Raw genomic sequence first — 21,640 nt, 5'->3', positions numbered from 1 at the left:
GACTTGTAGTTTTTAAAAATGTTTTCATTTTTGATGAGACGCTGAATAAAAGAAGTTTAATTGCCGGCAAACGAAAACCTGCGATTTCCCGTAAATCCTGGCTTGGCCCGTATAGTCAAAAGTATACAAAGAAAGTACCCAGGGAGTAAACTCATTTCCCGAACGATTTTTTAAATTATTTTTTCACCACTAAAACGCATGAGACTTGTAGTTTTCAAAAATGTTTTCATTTTTGATGAGACGCTGTATAAAAGCAGATTAATCGCCGGCAAACGAAAACCTGCGATTTCCCTAAATCCCGGACTCGGCCCGTATAGTCAAAAGTATACAAAGAAAGTACCCAGGGAGTAAACTCATTTCCAGAACGATTTTTTAAATTATATTTTCCCCACTAAAACGCATAAGACTTGTAGTTTTTAAAAATGTTTTCATTTTTGATGAGACGCTGAATAAAAGAAGTTTAATCGCCGGCAAACGAAAACCCGCGATTTCCCGTAAATCCCGGGCTTGGCCCGTATAGTCAAAAGTATACAAAGAAAGTACCTAGGGAGTAAAATCATTTCCCGAAAGATTTTTTAAATTATTTTTTCACCACTAAAACGCATGAGACTTGTAGTTTTCAAAAATGTTTTCATTTTTGATGAGACGCTGAATAAAAGCAGTTTAATCGCTGGCAAACGAAAACCTGCGATTTCCCTAAATCCCGGACTCGGCCCGTATAGTCAAAAGTATACAAAGAAAGTACCCAGGGAGTAAACTCATTTCCAGAACGATTTTTTAAATTATATTTTCCCCACTAAAACGCATAAGACTTGTAGTTTTTAAAAATGTTTTCATTTTTGATGAGACGCTGAATAAAAGAAGTTTAATCGCCGGCAAACGAAAACCCGCGATTTCCCGTAAATCCCGGGCTTGGCCCGTATAGTCAAAAGTATACAAAGAAAGTACCTAGGGAGTAAAATCATTTCCCGAAAGATTTTTTAAATTATTTTTTCACCACTAAAACGCATGAGACTTGTAGTTTTCAAAAATGTTTTCATTTTTGATGAGACGCTGAATAAAAGCAGTTTAATCGCTGGCAAACGAAAACCTGCGATTTCCCTAAATCCCGGACTCGGCCCGTATAGTCAAAAGTATACAAAGAAAGTACCCAGGGAGTAAACTCATTTCCAGAACGATTTTTTAAATTATATTTTCCCCACTAAAACGCATAAGACTTGTAGTTTTTAAAAATGTTTTCATTTTTGATGAGACGCTGAATAAAAGAAGTTTAATCGCCGGCAAACAAAAACCCGCGATTTCCCGTAAATCCCGGGCTTGGCCCGTATAATCGAATGTATACAAAGAAAGTACCCTGTGAGTAAACTCATTTCCAGAACGATTTTTTAAATTATTTTTTCACCACTAAAACGCATAAGACTTGTAGTTTTTAAAAATGTTTTCATTTTTGATGAGACGCTGAATAAAAGAAGTTTAATCGCCGGCAAACGAAAACCCGCGATTTCCCGTAAATCCCGGGCTTGGCCCGTATAGTCAAAAGTATACAAAGAAAGTACCCAGGGAGTAAACTCATTTCCCGAACGATTTTTTATATTATTTTTTTACCACTAAACGCATGAGACTTGTAGTTTTCAAAAATATTTTCATATTTGATGGGACGCTGAATAAAAGAAGTATAATCGCCGGCAAACGAAAATCCGCGATTTCCCGTAAATCCCGGACTCGGCCCGTATAGTCAAAAGTATACAAAGAAAGTACCCAGGGAGTAAACTCATTTCCAGAACGATTTTTTAAATTATTTTTTCACCACTAAAACGCATAAGACTTGTAGTTTTTAATAATGTTTTCATTTTTGATGAGACGCTGAATAAAAGAAGTTTAATCGCCGGCAAACGAAAACCCGCGATTTTCCGTAATTCCCGGGCTTGGCCCGTATAGTCAAAAGTATACAAAGAAAGTACCCAGGGAGTAAACTTATTTCCCGAACGATTTTTTATATTATTTTTTTACCACTAAACGCATGAGACTTGAAGTTTTCAAAAATATTTTCATATTTGATGGGACGCTGAATAAAAGAAGTTTAATCGCCGGCAAACGAAAATCCGCGATTTCCCGTAAATCTCGGACTCGGCCCGTATAGTCAAAAGTATACAAAGAAAGTACCCAGGGAGTAAACTCATTTCCCGATCGATTTTTTATATTATTTTTTTACCACTAAACGCATGAGACTTGTAGTTTTCAAAAATATTTTCATATTTGATGGGACGCTGAATAAAAGAAGGTTAATCGCCGGCAAACGAAAACCCGCGATTTCCCGTAAATCCCGGCTTGGCCCGTATAGTCAAAAGTATACAAAGAAAGTACCCAGGGATTAAACTCATTTCCCGAACAATTTTTTAATTTATTTTTTCACCACTAAAACGCATGAGACTTGTAGTTTTCAAAAATGTTTTCATTTTTGATGAGAAGCAGAATAAAAGAAGTTTAATCGCCGACAAACGAAAACTCGCGATTTCTCGTAAATCCCGGGCTTGGCACGTATAGTCGAATGTATACAAAGAAAGTACCCTGTGAGTAAACTCATTTCCAGAACGATTTTTTAAATTATTTTTTCACCACTAAAACGCATAAGACTTGTAGTTTTTAAAAATGTTTTCATTTTTGATGAGACGCTGAATAAAAGAAGTTTAATCGCCGGCAAACGAAAACCTGCGATTTCTCGTAAATCCCGGGCTTGGCACGTATAGTCGAATGTATACAAAGAAAGTACCCTGTGAGTAAACTCATTTCCAGAACGATTTTTTAAATTATTTTTTCACCACTAAAACGCATAAGACTTGTAGTTTTTAAAAATGTTTTCATTTTTGATGAGACGCTGAATAAAAGAAGTTTAATCGCCGGCAAACGAAAACCTGCGATTTCCCTAAACCCCGGACTCGGCCCGTATAGTCAAAAGTATACAAAGAAAGTACCCAGGGAGTAAACTCATTTCCAGAACGATTTTTTAAATTATTTTTTCACCACTGAAACGCATAAGACTTGTAGTTTTTAAAAATGTTTTCATTTTTGATGAGACGCTGAATAAAAGAAGTTTAATCGCCGGCAAACGAAAACCCGCGATTTCCCGTAAATCCCGGGCTTGGCCCGTATAGTCAAAAGTATACAAAGAAAGTACCCAGGGAGTAAACTCATTTCCCGAACGATTTTTTATATTATTTTTTTACCACTAAACGCATGAGACTTGTAGTTTTCAAAAATATTTTCATATTTGATGGGACGCTGAATAAAAGAAGTATAATCGCCGGCAAACGAAAATCCGCGATTTCCCGTAAATCCCGGACTCGGCCCGTATAGTCAAAAGTATACAAAGAAAGTACCCAGGGAGTAAACTCATTTCCAGAACGATTTTTTAAATTATTTTTTCACCACTAAAACGCATAAGACTTGTAGTTTTTAAAAATGTTTTCATTTTTGATGAGACGCTGAATAAAAGAAGTTTAATCGCCGGCAAACGAAAACCCGCTATTTTCCGTAATTCCCGGGCTTGGCCCGTATAGTCAAAAGTATACAAAGAAAGTACCCAGGGAGTAAACTCATTTCCCGAACGATTTTTTATATTATTTTTTTACCACTAAACGCATGAGACTTGAAGTTTTCAAAAATATTTTCATATTTGATGGGACGCTGAATAAAAGAAGTTTAATCGCCGGCAAACGAAAATCCGCGATTTCCCGTAAATCTCGGACTCGGCCCGTATAGTCAAAAGTATACAAAGAAAGTACCCAGGGAGTAAACTCATTTCCCGAACGATTTTTTATATTATTTTTTTACCACTAAACGCATGAGACTTGTAGTTTTCAAAAATATTTTCATATTTGATGGGACGCTGAATAAAAGAAGGTTAATCGCCGGCAAACGAAAACCCGCGATTTCCCGTAAATCCCGGCTTGGCCCGTATAGTCAAAAGTATACAAAGAAAGTACCCAGGGATTAAACTCATTTCCCGAACAATTTTTTAATTTATTTTTTCACCACTAAAACGCATGAGACTTGTAGTTTTCAAAATTGTTTTCATTTTTGATGAGACGCAGAATAAAAGAAGTTTAATCGCCGGCAAACGAAAACCCGCGATTTCTCGTAAATCCCGGGCTTGGCACGTATAGTCGAATGTATACAAAGAAAGTACCTTGTGAGTAAACTCATTTCCAGAACGATTTTTTAAATTATTTTTTCACCACTAAAACGCATAAGACTTGTAGTTTTTAAAAATGTTTTCATTTTTGATGAGACGCTGAATAAAAGAAGTTTAATCGCCGGCAAACGAAAACCTGCGATTTCCCTAAACCCCGGACTCGGCCCGTATAGTCAAAAGTATACAAAGAAAGTACCCAGGGAGTAAACTCATTTCCAGAACGATTTTTTAAATTATTTTTTCACCACTAAAACGCATAAGACTTGTAGTTTTTAAAAATGTTTTCATTTTTGATGAGACGCTGAATAAAAGAAGTTTAATCGCCGGCAAACGAAAACCCGCGATTTCCCGTAAATCCCGGGCTTGGCCCGTATAGTCAAAAGTATACAAAGAAAGTACCCAGGGAGTAAACTCATTTCCCGAACGATTTTTTATATTATTGTTTTACCACTAAACGCATGAGACTTGTAGTTTTCAAAAATATTTTCATATTTGATGGGACGCTGAATAAAATAAGTATAATCGCCGGCAAACGAAAATCCGCGATTTCCCGTAAATCCCGGACTCGGCCCGTATAGTCAAAAGTATACAAAGAAAGTACCCAGGGAGTAAACTCATTTCCAGAACGATTTTTTAAATTATTTTTTCACCACTAAAACGCATAAGACTTGTAGTTTTTAAAAATGTTTTCATTTTTGATGAGACGCTGAATAAAAGAAGTTTAATCGCCGGCAAACGAAAACCCGCGATTTCCCGTAAATCCCGGGCTTGGCCCGTATAGTCAAAAGTATACAAAGAAAGTACCCAGGGAGTAAACTCATTTCCCGAACGATTTTTTATATTATTTTTTTACCACTAAACGCATGAGACTTGTAGTTTTCAAAAATATTTTCATATTTGATGGGACGCTGAATAAAATAAGTATAATCGCCGGCAAACGAAAATCCGCGATTTCCCGTAAATCCCGGACTCGGCCCGTATAGTCAAAAGTATACAAAGAAAGTACCCAGGGAGTAAACTCATTTCCAGAACGATTTTTTAAATTATTTTTTCACCACTAAAACGCATAATACTTGTAGTTTTTAAAAATGTTTTCATTTTTGATGAGACGCTGAATAAAAGAAGTTTAATCGCCGGCAAACGAAAACCCGCGATTTTCCGTAATTCCCGGGCTTGGCCCGTATAGTCAAAAGTATACAAAGAAAGTACCCAGGGAGTAAACTCATTTCCCGAACGATTTTTTGTATTATTTTTTTACCACTAAACGCATGAGACTTGAAGTTTTCAAAAATATTTTCATATTTGATGGGACGCTGAATAAAAGAAGTTTAATCGCCGGCAAACGAAAATCCGCGATTTCCCGTAAATCTCGGACTCGGCCCGTATAGTCAAAAGTATACAAAGAAAGTACCCAGGGAGTAAACTCATTTCCCGAACGATTTTTTATATTATTTTTTTACCACTAAACGCATGAGACTTGTAGTTTTCAAAAATATTTTCATATTTGATGGGACGCTGAATAAAAGAAGGTTAATCGCCGGCCAACGAAAACCCGCGATTTCCCGTAAATCCCGGCTTGGCCCGTATAGTCAAAAGTATACAAAGAAAGTACCCAGGGAGTAAACTCATTTCCCGAACGATTTTTTAAATTATTTTTTCACCACTAAAACGCATGAGACTTGTAGTTTTCAAAAATGTTTTCATTTTTGATGAGACGCTGAATAAAAGCAGTTTAATCGCCGGCAAACGAAAATCCGCGATTTCCCTAAACCCCGGACTCGGCCCGTATAGTCAAAAGTATACAAAGAAAGTACCCAGGGAGTAAACTCATTTCCCGAACGATTTTTTATATTATTGTTTTACCACTAAACGCATGAGACTTGTAGTTTTCAAAAATATTTTCATATTTGATGGGACGCTGAATAAAATAAGTATAATCGCCGGCAAACGAAAATCCGCGATTTCCCGTAAATCCCGGACTCGGCCCGTATAGTCAAAAGTATACAAAGAAAATACCCAGGGAGTAAACTCATTTCCAGAACGATTTTTTAAATTATTTTTTCACCACTAAAACGCATAAGACTTGTAGTTTTTAAAAATGTTTTCATTTTTGATGAGACGCTGAATAAAAGAAGTTTAATCGCCGGCAAACGAAAACCCGCGATTTCCCGTAAATCCCGGGCTTGGCCCGTATAGTCAAAAGTATACAAAGAAAGTACCCAGGGAGTAAACTCATTTCCCGAACGATTTTTTATATTATTTTTTTACCACTAAACGCATGAGACTTGTAGTTTTCAAAAATATTTTCATATTTGATGGGACGCTGAATAAAATAAGTATAATCGCCGGCAAACGAAAATCCGCGATTTCCCGTAAATCCCGGACTCGGCCCGTATAGTCAAAAGTATACAAAGAAAGTACCCAGGGAGTAAACTCATTTCCAGAACGATTTTTTAAATTATTTTTTCACCACTAAAACGCATAAGACTTGTAGTTTTTAAAAATGTTTTCATTTTTGATGAGACGCTGAATAAAAGAAGTTTAATCGCCGGCAAACGAAAACCCGCGATTTTCCGTAATTCCCGGGCTTGGCCCGTATAGTCAAAAGTATACAAAGAAAGTACCCAGGGAGTAAACTCATTTCCCGAACGATTTTTTGTATTATTTTTTTACCACTAAACGCATGAGACTTGAAGTTTTCAAAAATATTTTCATATTTGATGGGACGCTGAATAAAAGAAGTTTAATCGCCGGCAAACGAAAATCCGCGATTTCCCGTAAATCTCGGACTCGGCCCGTATAGTCAAAAGTATACAAAGAAAGTACCCAGGGAGTAAACTCATTTCCCGAACGATTTTTTATATTATTTTTTACCACTAAACGCATGAGACTTGTAGTTTTCAAAAATATTTTCATATTTGATGGGACGCTGAATAAAAGAAGGTTAATCGCCGGCCAACGAAAACCCGCGATTTCCCGTAAATCCCGGCTTGGCCCGTATAGTCAAAAGTATACAAAGAAAGTACCCAGGGAGTAAACTCATTTCCCGAACGATTTTTTAAATTATTTTTTCACCACTAAAACGCATGAGACTTGTAGTTTTCAAAAATGTTTTCATTTTTGATGAGACGCTGAATAAAAGCAGTTTAATCGCCGGCAAACGAAAATCCGCGATTTGCCGTAAATCCCGGACTCGGCCTGTATAGTCAAAAGTATACAAATAAATTACCCAGGGAGTAAACTCATTTCCAGAACGATTTTTTAAATTATTTTTTCACCACTAAAACGCATAAGACTTGTAGTTTTTAAAAATGTTTTCATTTTTGATGAGACGCTGAATAAAAGAAGTTTAATCGCCGGCAAACGAAAACTCGAGATTTCCCGTAAATCCCAGCTTGGCCCGTATAGTCAAAAGTATACAAAGAAAGTACCCAGGGATTAAACTCATTTCCCGAACAATTTTTTAAATTATTTTTTCACCACTAAAACGCATGAGACTTGTAGTTTTCAAAAATGTTTTCATTTTTGATGAGACGCAGAATAAAAGAAGTTTAATCGCCGGCAAACGAAAACCCGCGATTTCTCGTAAATCCCGGGCTTGGCACGTATGGTCGAATGTATACAAAGAAAGTACCCAGTGAGTAAACTCATTTCCAGAACGATTTTTTAAATTATTTTTTCACCACTAAAACGCATAAGACTTGTAGCTTTTAAAAATGTTTTCATTTTTGATGAGACGCTGAATAAAAGAAGTTTAATCGCCGGCAAACGAAAACCTGCGATTTCCCTAAACCCCGGACTCGGCCCGTATAATCAAAAGTATACAAAGAAAGTACCCAGGGAGTAAACTCATTTCCAGAACGATTTTTTAAATTATTTTTTCACCACTAAAACGCATAAGACTTGTAGTTTTTAAAAATGTTTTCATTTTTGATGAGACGCTGAATAAAAGAAGTTTAATCGCCGGCAAACGAAAACCTGCGATTTCCCTAAACCCCGGACTCGGCCCGTATAGTCAAAAGTATACAAAGAAAGTACCCAGGGAGTAAACTCATTTCCAGAACGATTTTTTAAATTATTTTTTCATACTAAAACGCATAAGACTTGTAGTTTTTAAAAATGTTTTCATTTCTGATGAGACGCTGAATAAAAGAAGTTTAATCGCCGCAAACGAAAACCCGCGATTTCCCGTAAATCCCGGGCTTGGCCCGTATAGTCAAAAGTATACAAAGAAAGTACCCAGGGAGTAAACTCATTTCCCGAACGATTTTTTATATTATTTTTTTACCACTAAACGCATGAGACTTGTAGTTTTCAAAAATATTTTCATATTTGATGGGACGCTGAATAAAATAAGTATATTCGCCGGCAAACGAAAATCCGCGATTTTCCGTAAATCCCGGACTCGGCCCGTATAGTCAAAAGTATACAAAGAAAGTACCCAGGGAGTAAACTCATTTCCAGAACGATTTTTTAAATTATTTTTTCACCACTAAAACGCATAAGACTTGTAGTTTTTAAAAATGTTTTCATTTTTGATGAGACGCTGAATAAAAGAAGTTTAATCGCCGGCAAACGAAAACCCGCGATTTCCCGTAAATCCCGGGCTTGGCCCGTATAGTCAAAAGTATACAAAGAAAGTACCCAGGGAGTAAACTCATTTCCCGAACGATTTTTTATATTATTTTTTTACCACTAAACGCATGAGACTTGTAGTTTTCAAAAATATTTTCATATTTGATGGGACGCTGAATAAAATAAGTATAATCGCCGGCAAACGAAAATCCGCGATTTCCCGTAAATCCCGGACTCGGCCCGTATAGTCAAAAGTATACAAAGAAAGTACCCAGGGAGTAAACTCATTTCCAGAACGATTTTTTAAATTATTTTTTCACCACTAAAACGCATAAGACTTGTAGTTTTTAAAAATGTTTTCATTTTTGATGAGACGCTGAATAAAAGAAGTTTAATCGCCGGCAAACGAAAACCCGCGATTTTCCGTAATTCCCGGGCTTGGCCCGTATAGTCAAAAGTATACAAAGAAAGTACCCAGGGAGTAAACTCATTTCCCGAACGATTTTTTGTATTATTTTTTTACCACTAAACGCATGAGACTTGAAGTTTTCAAAAATATTTTCATATTTGATGGGACGCTGAATAAAAGAAGTTTAATCGCCGGCAAACGAAAATCCGCGATTTCCCGTAAATCTCGGACTCGGCCCGTATAGTCAAAAGTATACAAAGAAAGTACCCAGGGAGTAAACTCATTTCCCGAACGATTTTTTATATTATTTTTTTACCACAAAACACATGAGACTTGTAGTTTTCAAAAATATTTTCATATTTGATGGGACGCTGAATAAAAGAAGGTTAATCGCCGGCAAACGAAAACCCGCGATTTCCCGTAAATCCCGGCTTGGCCCGTATAGTCAAAAGTATACAAAGAAAGTACCCAGGGAGTAAACTCATTTCCCGAACGATTTTTTAAATTATTTTTTCACCACTAAAACGCATGAGACTTGTAGTTTTCAAAAATGTTTTCATTTTTGATGAGACGCTGAATAAAAGCAGTTTAATCGCCGGCAAACGAAAATCCGCGATTTCCCGTAAATCCCGGACTCGGCCTGTATAGTCAAAAGTATACAAATAAATTACCCAGGGAGTAAACTCATTTCCAGAACGATTTTTTAAATTATTTTTTCACCACTAAAACGCATAAGACTTGTAGTTTTTAAAAATGTTTTCATTTTTGATGAGACGCTGAATAAAAGAAGTTTAATCGCCGGCAAACGAAAACTCGAGATTTCCCGTAAATCCCAGCTTGGCCCGTATAGTCAAAAGTATACAAAGAAAGTACCCAGGAATTAAACTCATTTCCCGAACAATTTTTTAAATTATTTTTTCACCACTAAAACGCATGAGACTTGTAGTTTTCAAAAATGTTTTCATTTTTGATGAGACGCAGAATAAAAGAAGTTTAATCGCCGGCAAACGAAAACCCGCGATTTCTCGTAAATCCCGGGCTTGGCACGTATAGTCGAATGTATACAAAGAAAGTACCCAGTGAGTAAACTCATTTCCAGAACGATTTTTTAAATTATTTTTTCACCACTAAAACGCATAAGACTTGTAGCTTTTAAAAATGTTTTCATTTTTGATGAGACGCTGAATAAAAGAAGTTTAATCGCCGGCAAACGAAAACCTGCGATTTCCCTAAACCCCGGACTCGGCCCGTATAATCAAAAGTATACAAAGAAAGTACCCAGGGAGTAAACTCATTTCCAGAACGATTTTTTAAATTATTTTTTCACCACTAAAACGCATAAGACTTGTAGTTTTTAAAAATGTTTTCATTTTTGATGAGACGCTGAATAAAAGAAGTTTAATCGCCGGCAAACGAAAACCCGCGATTTCCCGTAAATCCCGGGCTTGGCCGTATAGTCAAAAGTATACAAAGAAAGTACCCAGGGAGTAAACTCATTTCCCGAACGATTTTTTATATTATTTTTTTACCACTAAACGCATGAGACTTGTAGTTTTCAAAAATATTTTCATATTTGATGGGACGCTGAATAAAAGAAGTTTAATCGCCGGCAAACGAAAATCCGCGATTTCCCGTAAATCCCGGACTCGGCCCGTATAGTCAAAAGTATACAAAGAAAGTACCCAGGGAGTAAACTCATTTCCCGAACGATTTTTTATATTATTTTTTTACCACTAAACGCATGAGACTTGTAGTTTTCAAAAATATTTTCATATTTGATGGGACGCTGAATAAAAGAAGTTTAATCGCCGGCAAACGAAAATCCGCGATTTCCCGTAAATCTCGGACTCGGCCCGTATAGTCAAAAGTATACAAAGAAAGTACCCAGGGAGTAAACTCATTTCCCGAACGATTTTTTATATTATTTTTTTACCACTAAACGCATGAGACTTGTAGTTTTCAAAAATATTTTCATATTTGATGGGACGCTGAATAAAAGAAGGTTAATCGCCGGCAAACGAAAACCCGCGATTTCCCGTAAATCCCGGCTTGGCCCGTATAGTCAAAAGTATACAAAGAAAGTACCCAGGGAGTAAACTCATTTCCCGAACGATTTTTTAAATTATTTTTTCACCACTAAAACGCATGAGACTTGTAGTTTTCAAAAATGTTTTCATTTTTGATGAGACGCTGAATAAAAGCAGTTTAATCGCCGGCAAACGAAAATCCGCGATTTCCCGTAAATCCCGGACTCGGCCCGTATAGTCAAAAGTATTTAAAGAAAGTACCCAGGGAGTAAACTCATTTCCAGAACGATTTTTTAAATTATTATTTTACCACTAAAACGCATAAGACTTGTAGTTTTCAAAAATGTTTTCATTTTTGATGAGACGCTGAATAAAAGAAGTTTAATCGCCGGCAAACGAAAACCCGCGATTTCCCGTAAATCCCGGGCTTGGCCCGTATAGTCAAAAGTATACAAAGAAAGTACCCAGGGAGTAAACTCATTTCCCGAACGATTTTTTATATTATTTTTTTACCACTAATCGCATGAGACTTGTAGTTTTTAAAAACATTTTCATATTTGATGGGACGCTTAATGAAAGAGGTTTAATCGCCGGCAAACGAAATCCCGCGTTTTCCCGTAAATCCGGGGCTTGGCCGTATAGTCGAAAGTATACAAAGAAAGTACCCAGGGAGTAAACTCATTTCCCGAACGATTTTTTAAATTTTTTTTTCAACACTAAAACGCATGAGACTTGTAGTTTTCAAAAATGTTTTCATTTTTGATGACACGCTTAATAAAAGAGGTTTAATCCCCGGAAAATGAAAACCCGCGATTTCCCGTAAATCCCGGGCTTGGCCCGTATAGTCAAATGTATACAAAGAAAGTACCCTGTGAGTAAACTCATTTCCAGAACGATTTTTTATATTATTTTTTCACCACTAAAACGCATCAGACTTGTAGTTTTTAAAAATGTTTACATTTTTGATGAGACGCTGAATAAAAGAAGTTTAATCGCCGGCAAACGAAAACCCGCGATTTCCTGTAAATCCCGGCTTGGCCTGTATAGTCAAAAGTATACAAAGAAAGTACCCAGGGAGTAAACTCATTTCCAGAACGATTTTTTAAATTATTTTTTCACCACTAAAACGCATAAGACTTGTAGTTTTTAAAAATGTTTTCATTTTTGATGAGACGCTGAATAAAAGAAGTTTAATCGCCGGCAAACAAAAACCCGCGATTTTCCGTAAATCCCGGGCTTGGCCCGTATAGTCAAAAGTATACAAAGAAAGTACCCAGGGAGTAAAATCATTTCCCGAACGATTTTTTATATTATTTTTTTACCACTAAACGCATGAGACTTGTAGTTTTCAAAAATATTTTCATATTTGATGGGACGCTGAATAAAAGAAGTTTAATCGCCGGCAAACGAAAATCCGCGATTTCCCGTAAATCTCGGACTCGGCCCGTATAGTCAAAAGTATACAAAGAAAGTACCCAGGGAGTAAACTCATTTCCCGAACGATTTTTTATATTATTTTTTTACCACTAAACGCATGAGACTTGTAGTTTTCAAAAATATTTTCATATTTGATGGGACGCTGAATAAAAGAAGGTTAATCGCCGGCAAACGAAAACCCGCGATTTCCCGTAAATCCCGGCTTGGCCCGTATAGTCAAAAGTATACAAAGAAAGTACCCAGGGAGTAAACTCATTTCCCGAACGATTTTTTAAATTATTTTTTCACCACTAAAACGCATGAGACTTGTAGTTTTCAAAAATGTTTTCATTTTTGATGAGACGCTGAATAAAAGCAGTTTAATCGCCGGCAAACGAAAATCCGCGATTTCCCGTAAATCCCGGACTCGGCCCGTATAGTCAAAAGTATTTAAAGAAAGTACCCAGGGAGTAAACTCATTTCCAGAACGATTTTTTAAATTATTATTTTACCACTAAAACGCATAAGACTTGTAGTTTTCAAAAATGTTTTCATTTTTGATGAGACGCTGAATAAAAGAAGTTTAATCGCCGGCAAACGAAAACCCGCGATTTCCCGTAAATCCCGGGCTTGGCCCGTATAGTCAAAAGTATACAAAGAAAGTACCCAGGGAGTAAACTCATTTCCCGAACGATTTTTTATATTATTTTTTTACCACTAATCGCATGAGACTTGTAGTTTTTAAAAACATTTTCATATTTGATGGGACGCTTAATGAAAGAGGTTTAATCGCCGGCAAACGAAATCCCGCGTTTTCCCGTAAATCCGGGGCTTGGCCGTATAGTCGAATGTATACAAAGAAAGTACCCAGGGAGTAAACTCATTTCCCGAACGATTTTTTAAATTTTTTTTTCAACACTAAAACGCATGAGACTTGTAGTTTTCAAAAATGTTTTCATTTTTGATGACACGCTTAATAAAAGAGGTTTAATCGCCGGAAAATGAAAACCCGCGATTTCCCGTAAATCCCGGGCTTGGCCCGTATAGTCAAATGTATACAAAGAAAGTACCCTGTGAGTAAACTCATTTCCAGAACGATTTTTTATATTATTTTTTCACCACTAAAACGCATCAGACTTGTAGTTTTTAAAAATGTTTACATTTTTGATGAGACGCTGAATAAAAGAAGCTTAATCGCTGGCAAACGAAAACCCGCGATTTCCCGTAAATCCTGGGCTTGGCACGTATAGTCGAATGTATACAAAGAAATTACCCTGTGAGTAAACTCATTTCCAGAACGATTTTTTAAATTATTTTTTCACCACTAAAGCCCATGAGACTTTTAGTTTTTAAAAATGTTTTCATTTTTGATGAGACGTTGAATAAAAGAAGTTTAATCGCCGGCAAACGAAAACCCGCGATTTTCCGTAAATCCCGATTTGGCCCGTATAGTCAAAAGTATACAAAGAAAGTACCCAGGGAGTAAATTCATTTCCCGAACGATTTTTTAAATTATTTTTTCACCACTAAAACGCATGAGACTTGTAGGTTTCAAAAATGTTTTCATTTTTGATAAGACGCTGAATAAAAGAAGTTTAATCGCCGGCAAACGAAAACCCGCGATTTCCCGTAAATCCCGGGCTTGGCACGTATAGTCGAATGTATACAAAGAAAGTACCCTGTGAGTAAACTCATTTCCAGAACGATTTTTTAAATTATTTTTTCACCACTAAAACGCATAAGACTTGTAGTTTTTAAAAATGTTTTCATTTTTGATGAGACGCTGAATAAAAGAAGTTTAATCGCCGGCAAACGAAAACCCGCGATTTTCCGTAAATCCCGATTTGGCCCGTATAGTCAAAAGTATACAAAGAAAGTACCCAGGGAGTAAAATTATTTCCCGAACAATTTTTTAAATTATTTTTCACCACTAAAACGCATCAGACTTGTAGTTTTCAAAAATGTTTTCATTTTTGATGAGACGCTCAATAAAAGCAGTTTAATCGCCGCCAAACGAAAACCTGCGATTTCCCTAAATCCCGAACTCGGCCCGTATAGTCAAAAGTATACAAAGAAAGTACCCAGGGAGTAAACACATTTCCAGAACGATTTTTTAAATTATATTTTCCCCACTAAAACGCATAAGACTTTTAGTTTTTAAAAATGTTTTCATTTTTGATGAGACGCTGAATAAAAGAAGTTTAATCGCCGGCAAACGAAAACCCGCGATTTTCCGTAAATCCTGATTTGGCCCGTATAGTCAAAAGTATACAAAGAAAGTACCCAGGGAGTAAATTCATTTCCCGAACAATTTTTTAAATTATTTTTTCACCACTAAAACGCATGAAACTTGTAGTTTTCAAAAATGTTTTCATTTTTGATAAGACGCTGAATAAAAGAAGTTCAATCGCCGGCAAACGAAAACCCGCGATTTCCCGTAAATCCCGGGCTTGGCACGTATAGTCGAATGTATACAAAGAAAGTACCCTGTGAGTAAACTCATTTCCAGAACGATTTTTTAAATTATTTTTTCACCACTAAAACGCATAAGACTTGTAGTTTTTAAAAATGTTTTCATCTTTGATGAGACGCTGGATAAAAGAAGTTTAATCGCCGCCAAACGAAAACCCGCGATTTTCCGTAAATCCCGATTTGGCCCGTATAGTCAAAAGTATACAAAGAAAGTACCCAGGGAGTAAGTTCATTTCCCGAACGATTTTTTAAATTATTTTTTCACCACTAAAACGCATAAGACTTTTAGTTTTTAAAAATGTTTTAATTTTTGATGAGACGCTGAATAAAAGAAGTTTAATCGCCGGCAAACGAAAACCCGCGATTTTCCGTAAATCCCGATTTGGCCCGTATAGTCAAAAGTATACAAAGAAAGTACCCAGGGAGTAAATTCATTTCCCGAAGGATTTTTTAAATTATTTTTTCACCACTAAAACGCATGAGACTTGTAGTTTTCAAAAATGTTTTCATTTTTGATAAGACGCTGAATAAAAGAAGTTCAATCGCCGGCAAACGAAAACCCGCGATTTCCCGTAAATCCCGGGCTTGGCACGTATAGTCGAATGTATACAAAGAAAGTACCCTGTGAGGAAACTCATTTCCAGAACGATTTTTTAAATTATTTTTTCACCACTAAAACGCATAAGACTTGTAGTTTTTAAAAATGTTTTCATCTTTGATGAGACGCTGAATAAAAGAAGTTTAATCGCCGCCAAACGAAAACCCGCGATTTTCCGTAAATCCCGATTTGGCCCGTATAGTCAAAAGTATACAAAGAAAGTACCCAGGGAGTAAATTCATTTCCCGAACGATTTTTTAAATTATTTTTTCACCACTAAAACGCATAAGACTTTTAGTTTTTAAAAATGTTTTCATTTTTGATGAGACGCTGAATAAAAGAAGTTTAATCGCCGGCAAACGAAAACCCGCGATTTCCCGTAAATCCCGGCTTGGCCCGTATAGTCGAATGTATACAAAGAAAGTACCCAGGGAGTAAACTCATTTTCCGAACGATTTTTTAAATTTTTTTTTCAACACTAAAACGCATGAGACTTGTAGTTTTCAAAAATGTTTTCAATTTTGATGACACGCTTAATGAAAGAGGTTTAATCGCCGGAAAACGAAAACCCGCGATTTCCCGTAAATCCCGGGCTTGGCCCGTATAGTCGAATGTATACAAAGAAAGTACCCTGTGAGTAAACTCATTTCCAGAACGATTTTTTAAATTATTTTTTCACCACTAAAACGCATCAGACTTGTAGTTTTTAAAAATGTTTACATTTTTGATGAGACGTTGAATAAAAGAAGTTTAATCGCCGGCAAACGAAAACCCGCGATTTCCTGTAAATCCCGGGCTTGGCACGTATAGTCGAATGTATACAAAGAAAGTACCCAGGGAGTAAACTCATTTCCCGAACGATTTTTTAAATTTTTTTTTCAACACTAAAACGCATCAGACTTGTAGTTTTCAAAAATATTTTCATTTTTGATGACACGCTTAATGAAAGAGGTTTAATCGCCGGCAAACGAAAACCCGCGATTTCCCGTAAATCCCGGGCTTGGCACGTATAGTCGAATGTATACAAAGAAAGTACCCAGGGAGTAAACTCATTTCCCGAACGATTTTTTAAATTTTTTTTTCAACACTAAAACGCATGAGACTTGTAGTTTTCAAAAATGTTTTCATTTTTGATGACACGCTTAATGAAAGAGGTTTAATCGCCGGAAAACGAAAGCCCGCGATTTCCCGTAAATCCCGGGCTTGGCCCGTATAGTCGAATGTATACAAAGAAAGTACCCTGTAAGTAAACTCATTTCCACAACGATTTTTTAAATTATTTTTTCACCACTATAACGCATCAGACTTGTAGTTTTTAAAAATGTTTACATTTTTGATGAGACGCTGAATAAAAGAAGTTTAATCGCCGGCAAACGAAAACCCGCGATTTCCCGTAAATCCCGGCTTGGCCCGTATAGTCAAAAGTATACAAAGAAAGTACCCAGGGAGTAAACTCATTTTCCGAACGATTTTTTAAATTATTTTTTCACCACTAAATCGCATGAGACTTGTAGTTTTCAAAAATGTTTTCATTTTGGATGAGACTCTAAATAAAAGAAGTTTAATCGCTGGCAAACGAACACCCGCGATTTCCCGTAAATCCCGGGCTTGGCACGTATAGTCGAATGTATACAAAGAAAGTACCCTGTAAGTAAACTCATTTCCAGAACGATTTTTTAAATTATTTTTTTACCACTAAAGCCCATGAGACTTGTAGTTTTTAAAAATGTTTTCATTTTTGATGAGACGCTGAATAAAAGAAGTTTAATCGCCGGCAAACGAAAACCCGCGATTTCCCGTAAATCCCGGCTTGGCCCGTATAGTCAAAAGTATACAAAGAAAGTACCCAGGGAGTAAACTCATTTCCAGAACGATTTTTTAAATTATTTTTTTACCACTAAAGCCCATGAGACTTGTAGTTTTTAAAAATGTTTTCATTTTTGATGAGACGCTGAATAAAAGAAGTTTAATCGCCGGCAAACGAAAACCCGCGATTTCCCGTAAATCCCGGCTTGGCCCGTATAGTCAAAAGTATACAAAGAAAGTACCCAGGGAGTAAAATCATTTCCCGAACGATTTTTTAAATTATTTTTTCACCACTAAAACGCATGAGACTTGTAGTTTTCAAAAATGTTTTCATTTTTGATGAGACGCTGAATAAAAGAAGTTTAATCGCCGGCAAACGAAAACCCGCGATTTCCCGTAAATCCCAGGTTTGGCCAGTATAGTCGAATGTATACAAAGAAAGTACCCTGTGAGTAAACTCATTTCCAGAACGATTTTTTAAATTATTTTTTCACCACTAAAACGCATAAGACTTGTAGTTTTTAAAAATGTTTTCATTTTTGATGAGACGCTGAATAAAAGAAGTTTAATCGCCGGCAAACGAAAACCCGCGATTTCCCGTAAATCCCGACTTGGCCCGTATAGTCAAAAGTATACAAAGGAAGTACCCAGGGAGTAAACTCATTTCCAGAACGATTTTTTAAATTATTTTTTCACCACTAAAACGCATAAGACTTGTAGTTTTTAAAAATGTTTTCATTTTTGATGAGACGCTGAATAAAAGAAGTTTAATCGCCGGCAAACGAAACCCGCGATTTCCCGTAAATCCCGGCTTGGCCCGTATAGTCAAAAGTATACAAAGAAAGTAACCAGGGAGTAAACTCATTTCCCGAACGATTTTTTAAATTATTTTTTCACCACTAAAACGCATGAGTCTTGTAGTTTTCAAAAATGTTTTCATTTTTGGTGGGACGCTGAATAAAAGCAGTTTAATCGCCGGCAAACGAAAACCTGCGATTTCCCTAAATCCCGGACTCGGCCCGTATAGTCAAAAGTGTACAAAGAAAGTACCCAGGGAGTAAACTCATTTCCAGAACGATTTTTTAAATTATATTTTCACCACTAAAACGCATAAGACTTGTAGTTTTTAAAAGTGTTTTCATTTTTGATGAGACGCTGAATAAAAGAAGTTTAATCGCCGGCAAACGAAAACCCGCGATTTCCCGTAAATCCCGGGCTTGGCCCGTATAGTCAAAAGTATACAAAGAAAGTACCCAGGGAGTAAACTCATTTCCCGAACGATTTTTTATATTATTTTTTTACCACTAAACGCATGAGACTTGTAGTTTTCAAAAATATTTTCATATTTGATGGGACGCTGAATAAAAGAAGTTTAATCGCCGGCAAACGAAAATCCGCGATTTCCCGAAAATCCCGGACTAGGCCCGTATAGTCAAAAGTATACAAAGAAAGTACCCAGGGAATAAACTCATTTCCCGAACGATTTTTTAAATTATTTTTTCACCACTAAAACGCATGAGACTTTTAGTTTTCAAAAATGTTTTCATTTTTGATGAGACGCTGAATAAAAGAAGTTTAATCGCCGGCAAATGAATTCCCGCGTTTTCCCGTAAATCCGGGGCTTGGCCGTATAGTCGAATGTATACAAAGAAAGTACCCAGGGAGTAAACTCATTTCCCGAACGATTTTTTAAATTTTTTTTTCAACACTAAAACGCATGAGACTTGTAGTTTTCAAAATTATTTTCATATTTGATGGGACGCTGAATAAAAGCAGTTTAATCGCCGGCAAACGAAAATCCGCGATTTACCGTAAATCCCGGACTCGGCCCGTATAGTCAAAAGTATACAAATAAAGTACCCAGGGAGTAAACTCATTTCCCGAACGATTTTTTAAATTTTTTTTTCACCACTAAAACGCATGAGACTTGTAGTTTTAAAAAATGTTTTCATTTTTGGTGGGACGCTGAATAAAAGCAGTTTAATCGCCGGCAAACGAAAACCTGCGATTTCCCTAAATCCCGGACTCGGCCCGTATAGTCAAAAGTGTACAAAGAAAGTACCCAGGGAGTAAACTCATTTCCAGAACGATTTTTTAATTTATATTTTCACCACTAAAACGCATAAGACTTGTAGTTTTTAAAAGTGTTTTCATTTTTGATGAGACGCTGAATAAAAGAAGTTTAATCGCCGGCAAACGAAAACCCGCGATTTCCCGTAAATCCCGGGCTTGGCCCGTATAGTCAAAAGTATACAAAGAAAGTACCCAGGGAGTAAACTCATTTCCCGAACGATTTTTTATATTATTTTTTTACCACTAAACGCATGAGACTTGTAGTTTTCAAAAATATTTTCATATTTGATGGGACGCTGAATAAAAGAAGTTTAATCGCCGGCAAACGAAAATCCGCGATTTCCCGAAAATCCCGGACTAGGCCCGTATAGTCAAAAGTATACAAAGAAAGTACCCAGGGAATAAACTCATTTCCCGAACGATTTTTTAAATTATTTTTTCACCACTAAAACGCATGAGACTTTTAGTTTTCAAAAATGTTTTCATTTTTGATGAGACGCTGAATAAAAGAAGTTTAATCGCCGGCAAATGAATTCCCGCGTTTTCCCGTAAATCCGGGGCTTGGCCGTATAGTCGAATGTATACAAAGAAAGTACCCAGGGAGTAAACTCATTTCCCGAACGATTTTTTAAATTTTTTTTCAACAATAAAACGCATGAGACTTGTAGTTTTCAAAATTATTTTCATATTTGATGGGACGCTGAATAAAAGCAGTTTAATCGCCGGCAAACGAAAATCCGCGATTTACCGTAAATCCCGGACTCGGCCCGTATAGTCAAAAGTATACAAATAAAGTACCCAGGGAGTAAACTCATTTCCCGAACGATTTTTTAAATTTTTTTTTCACCACTAAAACGCATGAGACTTGTAGTTTTAAAAAAATGTTTTCATTTTTGATGAGACGCTTAATGAAAGAGGTTTAACCCTATTCGGTCCGGGGGGGGGCGGATTCCGCCCCCCCTGACGGTTTTTTTTTAATAACTCCTGATTGCTTTGTTATATGGCTATGATACTTTCTGAGTTTCAACATTTATCTATTAGACACCTGCATGCTAATTTTTTAGGTCCCATACCTTTCAGAGGCTTTGATATTGGCCATTACTCGAAACTACCCCTAAAAATCTCTATGAAATCCTTATAATGGGGAAAATATAATAACTCCTGTTAGGATTATCCTTAGAACTTGAAACTTGCAACACAACTTTCTTTCATCAAGAAGAATCATTTGGAGTAATTTGAACACGTGATTAATCCGATTTCCCGATTTTATCGGATTTTACCCGAAAATCGGAAAAAAACGGATTTTCGGGCAATCTTTGGCAATTTTTCATCCGATTCATGTAAAAACCGGAAGATATGTTAAATAACTTTTATTTAGCTTTCAAAAACTTCAAACAGAATGTAAAAATTCGCTCTAGAACAAAAGTTATTATATTTTAAGCAGATAGTGGCATTTTTAACAATTTTCAAGCTTTTGATGACGTCACAGAAAATGTGCTGACGCAAGCAAATTTTTTTTGGCGCCATTTTGCTCCTTTTATGACGTACTATAAGTGTGCCATGTTTGATTCAATTTGAACAACCCTATGAAAAGTTATTGAGGGGGGGCGGAATCCGCCCCCCCCCGGTCATAGTATGTTCGAAAAACCCCGGACCGAATAGGGTTAATCGCCGGCAAACGAAATCCCGCGTTTTCCCGTAAATCCGGGGCTTGGCCGTATAGTCGAATGTATACAAAGAAAGTACCCAGGGAGTAAACTCATTTCCCAAACGATTTTTTAAATTTTTTTTTCAACACTAAAACGCATGAGACTTGTAGTTTTCAAAAATATTTTCATTTTTGATGACACGGTTAATGAAAGAGGTTTAATCGCAGGAAAACGAAAACTCGCGATTTCCCGTAAATCCCGGGCTTGGCCCGTATAGTCGAATGTATACAAAGAAAGTACCCTGTGAGTAAACTCATTTCCAGAACGATTTTTTAAATTATTTTTTCACCACTAAAACGCATAAGACTTGTAGTTTTTAAAAATGTTTTCATTTTTGATGAGACGCTGAATAAAAGAAGTTTA

This window comes from Hydractinia symbiolongicarpus, chromosome 4 (assembly GCF_029227915.1).
Source record: "Hydractinia symbiolongicarpus strain clone_291-10 chromosome 4, HSymV2.1, whole genome shotgun sequence".
Classification (NCBI taxonomy): Eukaryota; Metazoa; Cnidaria; class Hydrozoa; order Anthoathecata; family Hydractiniidae; genus Hydractinia; species Hydractinia symbiolongicarpus.
This window is presented reverse-complemented; position numbering follows the sequence as displayed.